At 46.1% G+C, this 12,527-nt stretch overlaps 1 pseudogene; it reads right to left on the minus strand.

The window, feature by feature from the left end:
• Positions 1 to 11,295, minus strand: part of LOC112892653 — a 57,751-nt pseudogene extending 46,456 nt beyond the window's left edge.
• Between the last annotated feature and the right edge of the window lie 1,232 nt (positions 11,296 to 12,527).

The raw sequence follows: 12,527 nt of genomic DNA on the forward strand, positions 1-12,527 counted from the left end.
GCCGATGGGGATATGTTCTACAGATATGCAGCCGATGTAGGACAGAATAAAAGAATTGTATCGGCAGTAGCCGATATTAGAAAGATAACAATTATATCAGCTAACCAGCTGATGGTAGAAGCATATCAAAAGAAATGCATCGGCTGACAGCTGTTACACAGAAACATCATAGACTCAAAGGAAACGGATGCTTAGCGGCTGAGCTAATAGCCGACGCTGAAGCATAGCTGCAGAGATGTATTAGTTAAGCAGCAGATACACACGAAACAACAAGGATCCTTATACGAAAAGGACCTTAAGGAAACGGCAATCAAAACAAGGACAAAGTCTTGATAGCAGGGATATGAGCACTCGTGTGAAAGGACTAACTAAATATCACACATCTCCACATGAGACATACATCCTATGATTTACCTTTCAGCTACATAAGGTATGAATAAAGCACTCATTCCCTAATATTTAACCTAGACCACAAATCAAAGACTTTCAGTTCAAGATCACAACATAAAACTTATAGATTTTGACCTAAGGATTCAAACAAGATTGATTTTGTATTTTTATGAATTTTCTACGAAATTTGGAAGTTCACTGATTTGAAATAAAGAAAGCTCTGGAAATTTTACAAAGAACACCCCAGAACTTGCTAAATCGAAGCAATTAAGTCCCTGGTCGGGGAAAACAAAGAATAGGACGATAACGATGATGTTCCGGCAAAGGGGTCGCCGGCGCTAGAAAGATTCAGTGGGTCATGGCGAACCTTGGTGTAGCCTTGGTTGTGAAGGAGAACGGGTGGAAAGTGAATTCCCGTGGTGAACAGGATCGGCGGTGAGAAGTGCTCGACGGTGATGAGGTTCCGTGGGTGACGAAGAAGCTTGCCAGGAAGGGTTGTAGTGGGTGGAGGATAACCGGAGAGGTATTCCTCACGGTGATCCGTGGCGACGATAGTCGGCTTTGCCACGACGATGATGTTTCAGCGAAGGGATCCGAAGAGGCTTGATAAGAGGGTCCAGGAGCTTTCTTGAGGTGTCGTGGTCTTGCTCGAACGATCGGCGAGGAATAGGAGCTGCTGAACGTCGTGGATTTATGGGAGAAGCCGATAGGGCCGGATTTGGTTTGCTATGCTGATTCCTTCGCGAACCTCAGGGTTTTCCTGCTCGCGGGCTAAGCCTCCTCTGCTCACGCGCGTGTGCGGCAGAAACACGGTCGGCACACCCGCGTAGCCTCCTGCAGGATCGCCACGCCTGGTCGCATCTCCTGTGCGCTGTTCCTGTTCTGCTCTTACACCACTGGCCCTCAACTTGTTCGCGCGTGGCCTGCTGCCTTGCACGCGCACTCGCCTGCGGAATCGAGCCGAGCCGGTTGCCGGTAGAACACTCCCACTCGCACTTGCTGACGCGCCAGTCCAAATCCGTCCGGACCTCCGGTTCCTGCAACTCCGCCACCCTTCTTCTGCTCGCACGTCGTCGCACCGCGCCCGCACTAGCGCCGCCTCTGTTCCTGCCTCTGACCGGCATGGCTGCCACTGCCAGACTTGGCCGAGCCGGAGCCTTAGGCTCCCCTGGACCCGGGGCCGCCTTCCTTTCCTCCTCTGTCACGCCACTTGCCCGGGGCCGCCCGCATCCAGCGCGTCTGCACCGCACCCGCACGCCGCCAGCGCCAGCCGTGCCACCTGGAGCCACGCCGAGCCACCCTGTGCCGCGCCCAGCCGCGCGCCAGCTTCCGCGCCCACACTCCACAACTGCTCACGCCGCCAGATCGGCGCCCGTTCACGCCGCTCGCCTCCGCGCCTGCTCGTGCCGCGTGCTCTGCCAGCTCCCGCGCGCCCCGCTCCAACGCGCTCCTGCGCCGCCCGCGTTGCCTGAGCCGCAGCCGCTCGCGCCGCTCCAGCGCGCCTGCCGCCTGCGCTCCGCTGGTCCCGAGCCGCGCCCGCAGCGCCTGCCTGGAGGTGCGCCTGCGCCACTCGCCCGCGCAGCGCTCGCTCGCCCGAGCCGCGGCCGCCCTCCGCAGCTGCGCGCCGCCCACGCCTGCACCCACACGCGCGCGCCCGAGCGCGCCGCTCTACCGCCGCCTGCTTCCGCTTGCCACTGTGCCGAGCCGGGTGGAGAAGGAGAGAGAGAGAGAGAGAGGCACCAAGTGGAGAGAGAGAGCCCACTCACGCTCGCTCACTCCTGCTCATGCCGAGCGGTGGAGATAAGGGTGGAGAAACAGAGGAGAAGGAGAATTGGAATTCTCCCAATGACCTGTGCGTAAAATTAGAAAACTGCAGGGACCTTTCTGTAAAGCATAAATTTTCCATTAATCTAAAACCCTAATGAAGAAATGCCCAAAACGAAAGTTGGAGAGTTTTTCAAACTCTACAACATTGCTTTAGGGCTCAAGTTCAAAAACTCAAAATTTATATCTTTACACATGAAATTTTGAACAAAGGTTGGATTTGAATTACTTGTATTCTAAAGAGTGTAATGTCATAACATTTAGGGCCTAAATGCAAGCATTTATGACACATCATGATGACGGGATAGACACGTCATAATGATTGAATAGACATGTCATGATGACTTGCACCTTTTTACACTTTAGCCCTGAGTAACTTTGAGAGTTACTTTTGTAATTCGACTATTTGCATAAAAGGACTTGTACTCTTATAAAATTACATAAACATCCTTATTTTCACAACTTTACTCAAATTTTTACACAATTCAGCATAAATACAATTTCTTTTTTACAGGGGATAAAGTAAGAAAACATGTTTGCAAAACCACCCTTCACTTATTTTGAAGTTACCCCTTATCCAAATACATTTTGCAAAAACAACCCTAGGTTTTTCTGTAATTACAAAAATACCCCTTTCTACTTGCACTTTAAATTTTCAAAAACTTCACATAAACATACCCAAACTTTACACTAAGAAGCACATACTTCACTCTAACAAATTATGTGCCTAGCTTACAGGTACTTGAGCTGTCACAGCCTTCCCCCCTAAAAAGAATCACGTCCCGAGATTCAGGACGAAAGACTTTTAATGGAAGAGAAGCAAATCACCCATCAAAAACGGCAGGAAGCAATCACACTAGAGAAATAAAAGCCGTTGGAGTACGACGAGATGAGTATAGCAAGAGCATGGATAGATTGTACATGGATGAGTTTGACGAGAGAAAAGAGAGAAAGGTGATCAAGTTCTCATAGAGCTAAGATCACAACATGAGGACGATAAATGTCGGTGACATTCATCACAAAACTTATGGATAGCAAGTGAGGATAGTATGAGAGATTGAGTTACGAGTGATGTTTGAAGCACCCCTGCTCAGAGTTTATTACCTGAATGATTTGGATGATGTTGATTGCAAAACATGCCTATTTATACCAACGCAATCAAGGGATAATGACAAAATGCCCCAACTCAGAGTGCAATGCTCGATATATAACCATGAACGTGATGCACTGTTGAGATGTATGATTGCAAAGATGGTGCAACACGAGGATGGAGGATTCCATGCACGATCGAAATGGTGCATATGACACAATGCAATTACCATGATGCAATGTTTACACCATGATGCAAGGATGACGATGCTTGCAATGTGTGCGCGTAAGAAATGCATAAAGTATGATGCATACCCCCATGAGTTAGTGACGCACATGACTCGCACCCTGCAGCCGTTCTCTCGTAACTAACACCTGGGTAGTTCTATATCCTTGAACGAGGACCAAAAGTTAGGACACTAGTAAGGTTGCATAAGAAGAGATTGCAGTGGGGTTACGTCACATATACCTAGACACCAGTGCGCTCCTAATGGCTCAATCATGTGGCTGCAGCGCACATGAGGCCTTAGGTTCCGACACGGCATCATGGTCATGTGATTAAACACCACCACAAAAAAGGAATAACAACCCTGTAGTGCCAACAGCAACAAGATAGATTTAGAAAACCGAAGACAACCCGAAGTTGTACAGGAAGCACACCCGTTAGTCAGCCTACGGATTTTTGATGATGATGCAACACCATGCACTGACCAAACATGGTATGTGTTATGATGCATGACTTTTGCTGGGAGAATTGTATCCAAAAAGTAATTATTGTCATAAATCTTTTTAATTTACCCAAAATCATCTGAGAAAAAATTGAAGGTGCAACTTTCAGATGTTGTAACCAGAATAGCCAACAATATAAGGTACAACATCAGGAGAGGATAGATAGATCTCTAAATGATGGATTGAAGGGTTTACTGACAGTTATCAAGGTTTAACCATCAAAGGAGAAGCTCAATGTTTCTGCCGAAATAGATTCAAAGCAAGATCAAGGGTTTGATTTGGCTGTCAAACTAAGATCGGCGATAAGGTTCAAACATGACCCAACCCACTTGATTCACAAAAGACTTTCTCAACTCCAAGTTAGCCTAGCAGATTACGTTGGCTCCTACAACACAAAGTCTAGGCGGACATTCAGATACAAGCACATATTTTAATACAACAATGTAACAAGCAAGGCAATCAAATCAATCCAAGATGACATGATGCATGCACGTTCTATTGTCCTTACAACCAAAAATAATTGCCAAGTAACCTTGGTCTCACGTGGTTAGTTACGGTGGCACAATATAAATACGTCTCTCCCTGTAATAACTAGTCGATAAATCCTATTCGTCTTAACCTATTTTAACCGTGGTTAGCATTCCTGCAGAAAACACAATATGTATATACTGAACCTTTCATGCCAGCATGTCATGATAGCATCCCCAATCATTACTGTTCACTATAGGAACAGCATCTGTACAATTACCGCCGTACAGACAACGTTAACATACGTTATCGAGATAACGTATTCACGGGGGTACCGCAAAATGCGGGGTATTTCTGTTCATACCCTGTACCTAACTATATATATCTGCCAGCTCCCGTGCGCCCCGCTCCAACGCGCTCCTGTGCCGCCCGCGTTGCCTGAGCCGCAGCCGCTCGCGCCGCTCCAGCGCGCCTGCCGCCTGCGCTCCGCCGGTCCCGAGCCGCGCCCGCAGCGCCTGCCTGGAGCCGCGCCTGCGCCACTCGCCCGCACAGCGCTCGCTCGCCCGAGCTGTGGCCGCCCGCCGCTCGGGGCCACCCGCCGCAGCTGCGCGCCGCCCACGCCTACGCCCGCACGCGCGCGCCAGAGTGCGCCGCTCTGCCGCCGCCTGCTTCCGCTTGCCACTGTGCCGAGCCGAGTGGAGGAGGGGAGAGAGAGAGGGGCACCAAGCGGAGAGAGAGACGCCCACTCACGCTCGCTCACTCCTACTCATGCCGAGCGGTGGAGATAAGGGTGGAGAAACAGAGGAGAAGGAGAATTGGAATTCTCCCAAGGACTTGTGCGTAAAATTAGAAAACTGCAGGGACCTTTCTGTAAAGCATATATTTTCCATTAATCTAAAACCCTAATGAAGAAATGCCCAAAACGAAAGTTGGAGAGTTTTTCAAACTCTACAACATTGCTTTAGGGCTCAAGTTCAAAAACTCAAAATTTATATCTTTACACATGAAATTTTGAACAAAGGTTGGATTTGAATTACTTTTATCCTAAAGAGTGTAATGTCATAACATTTAGGGCCTAAATGCAAGCATTTATGACACGTCATGATGACAGGATAGACACGTCATAATGATTGGATAGACATATCATGATGACTTGCACCTTTTTACACTTTAGCCCTGAGTAACTTTGAGAGTTACTTTTGTAATTCGACTATTTGCATAAAAGGACTTGTACTCTTATAAAATTACATAAACATCATTATTTTCACAACTTTACTCAAATTTTTTCACAATTCAGCATAAATACAATTTCTTTTTTTACAGGGGATAAAGTAAGAAAAACATGTTTGCAAAACCACCCTTCACTTATTTTGAAGTTACCCCTTATCCAAATACATTTTGCAAAAACAACCCTAGGTTTTTCTGTAATTACAAAAATACCCCTTTCTACTTGCACTTTAAATTTTCAAAAACTTCACATAAACATACCCAAACTCTACACTAAGAAGCACATTCTTCACTCTAACAAATTATGTGCCTAGCTTACAGGTACTTGAGCTGTCACATGCACAGGATAGATGTATAACAATATAAGTGCATAATTTAACATAATAGGTTATGCACCGGGGCTTGCCTTCACTGGTGAGGCTGGGGTCAGTGATGTCAGTATCTTCCGAACCTGGGTTCAGGGCTTTAGAAAAACCCTTGGCGACATTTACTTGAGCTTCAGAAATACCCTCGTCGGGTTCCGGGATTAGCTTGTAGGTATCATTGGCGAGTGTCGTCAAATCTACATGATATGCAATGATTTGAAGCAAATGGTTATATTTTGTTTTCATGATAAAGTTGCAATCCAATAAGAAAACATTCAATTCATCATGTCCAGACGTAATTGATTTGTACAAACAACAAAAAGATTCGAAAAAGGATAAACTTAAGTTGGGTTTCTGGTGTAAAAACTTTATTCCAAACGGCTATTGGTGAAGGTTATTACAGAACTGATCGGATCTACTTCACAGCATGCTTTTCAGATAACTTATCTAGCCGATTGGGGTGTGCATCGGCTGTGACTGTTCTTTAGCAAAAGTAGCCGATAGAGGTGTAGCCTATCGACGTGTAGCCGATGGGCGTGTGGCCGATGGTTGTGTAGCTGACAAGTGTGTTGATTCTTGCTATTTTACAGAAAAGGCCTTAGAAAGAAACAGAGACTTGCATTTGGGTCCCTAATCGATTTGAACAGAAGAAGTCGAGCGGCGGTGATTAAAATCCGGCGAAGAGGCTCACTGGCGGCGAGGGAAAGGTGGAGAAAAAGGTTCCGGAGCTCACAGCGGACTTGGGGGTGGTTGGAATCATAGAAGGGAAGCTCGGAGGCGGCGGTTCGACTAGAGACAGAGCCGGCGCGGCGAGGTTCCGAGGGCAGCGATGGTGTTTCGGCGACTAGTGTGCAGGAAGGCGAAGGGAAATCGGTCAAGGAGCTTCGGCGTGGACATGTAGTGCTGATGGTGCTCTTGGCGAGTAGGGAGAAGGGGTGGAACTTTGGTTCGACTAGAATTAGAACAGCGGTCGGAGAGTGAGATCGCCGGCACGGTGTTCTGGGCTGCGTGTGCACAGAAGGAGGAAAAAGAGCGGGTCACGAAGGGGCAATGAGATGCGGCGGTGCTGGTGGAGCATGAAATTGGAGAGGAGCGGCGGAGACGGCTGACGGTGGTGGACAGAGGAGCTCCGGCGAAGTAGTTGAGCGGGGAAAGGAACAAGAATGCGGTTGTGCGCAAGGGGATAGAAGAAAGAAGAAGTTCATGGGGTGCGTTCCCAAGTTAAAAAGAGGCACGTGGGCGGGCGGCAAGCAGCTGCTGGCGGCGACGACGCGCGTGGCGGCTCGGGCGGGCAGCGTCGCAATGCGTCCGCGCGAGGAGGAGCCAGCGGGGTTGTTTAAGCGGCGGGCGTGCGAGCTGGGGGCCAGGTGGCGCAGGAAGAGTGGCGAGGGGGTAGCTAGCGGACGAGGAATATGCCGGCAATGGGCGGTGGGCGGCACTGCAGAGAAATAGAGAGGGGGAAGCAGGAGGAAGAAGATGAGGACCTGTTCATAAATTTTGTAAAAGTTCCAGGAGTTTACTATAACATAAAATTTTCTTCCTAACTATAGCCCTAATGAAAATATGCCCAAAATCAAAAGTGTAGAGCTTAAAAAGATCTACCACTTTTCTTTAGGGTTCAACTTAAAAATAGTTAGGGTCTTGAAATTATTTTTAAAAACCAACAAATCAATCAATTTCAAATAAATTCAAAATAATTTTTACCTTTTTACTGGAGCCTTGGAGTATTTACACTTCTTACAGTGGTTAAAAAGTGAAAATTCACGTTTGCAAATCAACCCTTCACACATTTTTGAAATTACCTCCCATTTGTACACAATTTACAAAAAGAACCCTTATTTTTCCAATATTACAAAAATCACCTTTAACGTAATTTTAAGTTTTTAAAAGCATTCATCAAAACAAACACACACTAAGCACCACTTCGTACTAGAAATTAATGTGCCTAGCTTCTAAGTACCTGGAATGTCACATTCTAGCCCTCGGTTCTTTTGTTCAGAGCCCTTCTAGTTTTAAATCTTCTACAAATAAGCCCCTAGAATCATGTTTTAGCCATAACTTCTCTGTTTTAACTCCATTTTCATCGATTCTTGCGCTCACGCGATCCTTGCAACAAATATAGTAGCTTGATAATGTTATTTTGTTCCATTTATATTATTTGATGTACTGTTTCTTATTTATTATATTATTTGCTTATATGTACTTGTGCGTTACGATAGACGGTGCGCAGTTCGAGTGTCCGCAAGAGCCAAGCTTTGAAGACGTTCCTGAGCAGCAGCAATTCTTTGACAAAGGCAAGTGTTCCTTGATCATACTTCAGTCCCAATAACTTTATAAATATACACATTCACTTTATATGCATGCATGTGTCCCAAATTAAGGATATGCCTAGTTTCTTTTAAACTTCCTTCATTATATCTCGGTTATTATATTTATGTTATAGCTATGCTAGTTGCTATTACTTAGACGTTGGTTGGATAACCTGAAAATTATGATACAATTGGTTTACTCATGTTCTGAAATACTTTATTGATGATAATAAGATCATTGCATTAATTGGAACATAGAGAACCACCTAGGAAAACAGTGCAACCATAATACTATATGGCTCTGGTCTTGGCTAATTAATTAGAAACTTTAGCTTATGATAATCTTACCGAAAGGGCAAGAGGGGTTGCATCATCGGGGTATAGCTCGGTCCTCTTGTTGATATAGGGTCCTTGGCTAAGGCACTACCTCGTTAGGGAGGGTTATGACCGTTTGACTTGAAACCTTAGCGGATTGTCATAAGTTAGGGAATCTTTGTAAAGGTCTCATAGTGAATCCTTGCTACTTACCTTGGAAGTGTTTAAGGTCCTTGCAAACTCGAGCATCAAGGGAAAAATGAATTGTAGGTAAAGTGTACAACCTCTGCAGAGTGAAAACTGATATATCAGCCGTGCTCACGGTTAAGAGCGGCTTGGACACTCACATGATAATTAAACTTAAAGATGATATAAATCGATGTTCCTTATTTATTTATTTATTTATGTTGTGGATTATATACCTCCGATATTTGTTTAAGGGTTGGTATATACTTACATTTAGTAAATGCTTGCTTAATAAAACTTGATCAACTAAAAATGCTTATCGCAGTCAAACTATGTCAGCTTTTGCTTGATTATAGCCTCGCATGTCATATAATTTACTCCACTTGCTGAGTACCAACCATAAGTGTACTCACGCTTGCTTTATTAAAACCAATGCTGCTCAGAACAAGATAATTATCCGGAGTTCCCTGAAGATTTCGAAGAGTACTAGGATGTATGTCTCCCAGTCATCTGCCTGTGAAGTTGAAGTCCGCTGCTAGTTATAAATATTTACTTATTCGCTTAAGGTTAAGACTGTCGGTCATGTAATAAAGTACTATTATACTCTATTTCGTTATTGCATTGTTTCAGGTATACACTTGTGACGTCTATCATATGTCTGGAACTTGATCCTAGCACACATATGAGACGTATTCGGTTACCTTTTCAAAACCGAGTGTGACAGCCTGCCTCCGTGAATGGGATTTCTTCAATGAAAACCATAAAGATCTCGCGATCTGGCGAGGAGCTTTTAGCGATCCACCCCTCTTCTTCGTCAGAGGAATCGAGGGGCCTACCTTCTAGGAACGGTTCCATGCCCGAAAGGTTGTCGGGCTTGATGGCACGGAAAAGTGGGCTGGGATCGGGTAGCTTGGAGGACTTCGTGCCCCTCCAATGCCCAAGATCGCCCGACCAAGTTGAAAGCGCAGAAAGGTGGGCTGAGCCGGGTAGCTTGGAGGACTCCATGCCCTTCCGATGCCCGAGCCCGCCCGACCAAGTTGGAGGCGCCCTCAGGCCCTATGGCCGTTTGATAAGGGTGGTGCATCGTCGATGAAGTCCGAGTAGTTAGCGGAGATGGGAGCCCTTCGATGGACGGTGGTAGTCCTCCTCTAACTTGTGGTAGATGATCCGAATCCTCCTTCGACTTGTGGTAGACGATCCAAATCCTCTTTCGACTTGTGGTAGACGATCTAAATCCTCCTCTAACTTAGAGAAGGACTTGTGGTACAGGACATCAGATAGAGGCAGACTCAGTTCGAGGGGTTTTAGGTTGTCGATCAAGTCGTCGATTGCACGGTTGACATCCATGGCGGGTGGTATGGATGCTTCTGGTTGGACAATTAATTTCTGCCGAGACCATTGGCGAGGTCATATGGGAGCAAGGCCTCTTCAGTAAACTACACGTAATACTAGTCAGAAACTAGTAAATGGAGTGTTACTGGAAGTTTGGGATCAAGGTCCCTTCAGTAACATAGAAAACTAGTCGGGAACTAGTAATCTGAGCGTTATTGGAAGTATTTGATTAGATAATCACATAAGTGCTTTATTTGGCTAATTAATGGGATCCACTAGTCATTGCCAAACGAGATGATCTGTGACAGGGTTCCCTGAGCTTAGCCGTGAAGAAATTGAATCATTTCCTTCTTTCCCAAGCCTATCCGCACTGGCCCTCTCCTTAGCCCTCGAGTGTTAGTAAAAAAGGCTCGTGACATGAGGAATAGGTTACAGGAGATCGGCTGGAAAAAAGGTTGCACTAATTAGGTTGGACTTTCATTGGGCACGTCTCAAAGTAGTATAGCGAGGAAGACATGATTGACCCAAATAATAAACATAAATGGCAACCCTGACTAAGTGGTAAAAAGGGGTACTTTTAGGTGTACGGAGCCCCTTGTTTTGAGATATAGTCCCAAAACAATGGTTTAAACAAACGAAACACCTAAAAGACCCTCAGAAAACCTTCTTGAATTGGGTACTTAATTTATGAATAAATCATTATTCGGGTAGTCCCGTCGCCTTTCTTCATCGAGTGGATCTAGGAGGTAGTCGTCGTAGTCGTCTCGATTGGGGGCGAAGCGTTTGGCACTCCGCACCACCTGGCCCTGGTCTTCATCGCCGGAAGGAGAGAGGGGTCTGCCTTCTTGAAAAGGGAGTTCACCGGGTGTGGTAATGGATCATGGTGGACTTGATTTGAGGAACCTGGAGGGTTTCATGCCCTTCCGATGCTCAAACCTGCCCGACCAATCTGATCCCCTTACCAGACCCCGAGGGTTACTTATTATAGGTGTCATATGAGCAGCCAAATCAAAATAGTTGTCAGAAATAGTAGCCCTCCCAACGCGCGGCGGGTTCTCCATCTTCGAGTGGTAGTAGATGATCCAAATCCTCTTCGAATGCGGAGAGGGTCTTTGATTCGTGGATGATTTGTCGATGAAGCCGACTAGTCGGAGCTAATTCCGACTAGTTGTTGACCGTGCGGAGCTAGTCGCCGAGTAGTTTAAGACTCATCCTCGACTAGTTTCTAGTCGAGATGAGTAGTTGAAGTAGTCATGGCATATCGATATTGCAGCGGGAGCTGCGGTCGAAGTCTGAGTAGTTGAGATCGTTGGTGGCACATCAATCAACATAGGTTATGGTGGCCTTATTGGACGGCATAAGCGACACTTGATCAGAGGGTGATCCGCTCGTACTTCTCTGACCTCTTCATGCTTGCGTGCGTACAACAATAGAAATTGCATGCATCATATCCATCTTGCATGCACAATTAGAAGAAAAATCAGTTAGAATAATCCTTGCCAAGAATAAAAAATACGACTCATCAGATCGGATCTGATATAGAAAATAAATGGGAGAAAAAATCTTCCCTGCATGCTTGCGCAATTGATGTCAAAAATGGATGTCGTCTCGATCTCCCTGACGTGATCGGGTTGCACCAACTCATCGAGGTTGTCAACAAACTTGTCAAGGTCGCTGCATCAAGTTGGTGTAGAAGCCTCCGACTTTCTAGAGTCGGCTAGGTGGCCGTTGAAGCCACCTAATCTGTTGGCGATGCAGATCTAGGAGCAGAAAATGAACGTTGTGCCCTCATCAAGCATGGTGCAGGTGAAGCTGAAAGATGCCATCGAGTTCTCCGGTGGATGCTCGATTAACACCCCTACCTGGCATGTCAGCTGCTGGTGTTTTACCGCCACACCCACCGAGGGATGACGCCGAGGTTGTGATTTTGTAGGTAGGGTGTCGCCAAGATCAGGATCTCGAAGGTGCAAGGAACACAAAGTTTAGACAGGTTCGGGCCGCTGAGAGAGTAATACCCTACGTCCTGTGTGGTTTGTATTGCCTTCGGTGTTGATCGGGTGATCTCCTGTTTGGAGGGGGTCCCTACCCGCCCTTATACAGTTTGGGGGATATGGTTACATGGGAGTCCTAGTCAGATACAAGCTTAGGAGTCCTACCCGAGTAGTTTTCGGGTAGTTTCCTTCTGTTCCGACTAGTTTTACTACTGTATGAGTAGTTTTACTACACTACGAGTAGTTACAACTGGTGTAGGGCATGGGCCATGTCCCATTCCTTATTCTTTAAGATGTAGGCC

The sequence above is a fragment of the Panicum hallii genome, chromosome 5, assembly GCF_002211085.1.
Source record: "Panicum hallii strain FIL2 chromosome 5, PHallii_v3.1, whole genome shotgun sequence".
NCBI lineage: Eukaryota > Viridiplantae > Streptophyta > Magnoliopsida > Poales > Poaceae > Panicum > Panicum hallii.